Source organism: Asparagus officinalis, chromosome 6, assembly GCF_001876935.1.
Source record: "Asparagus officinalis chromosome 6, Aspof.V1, whole genome shotgun sequence".
NCBI lineage: Eukaryota > Viridiplantae > Streptophyta > Magnoliopsida > Asparagales > Asparagaceae > Asparagus > Asparagus officinalis.
The window spans coordinates 10477150-10477501 of NC_033799.1; the positions used below are offsets into that span (position 1 = coordinate 10477150).

The window sequence follows — 352 nt, forward strand, 5'->3', positions numbered from 1 at the left end:
ATAATCACATGCTTCGAGCTCATGAGGAAACTTCATCCAATGTCCTTATTCTCCCAAGCTAAATTCTCACAAAATCAGGAGCAGAAAAAATAAAAATAAAAATAAAACTTTCCTTCTCTAAAATCTAGCTGAAAACAACATCAACCTCTTCCAAATAATTCTACCCATCATCAGTTTCTACATTTCTTACTCATCAAAATCGTCAAATTTTACAGTTATTCTCAAAATTCCCAACTAACAAAATCTGCAATTAACTGCTAAAAACTAAAACCCATTATCCAAAAAAAAATAACCTTAATTTGTTGCAAATTACTTAAGTACCATTATCTCAAATTCACAAATCATGTGAAAT

General features: G+C 29.5%; 1 protein-coding gene across 1 annotated transcript in view; it reads right to left on the minus strand.

Annotated features, from left to right (window-relative positions):
• Positions 1-352, minus strand: part of LOC109845724 — a gene marked incomplete at its 5' end in the record, with an annotated part of 5464 nt that overhangs the window by 4480 nt on the left and 632 nt on the right. The window lies entirely within an intron of this gene.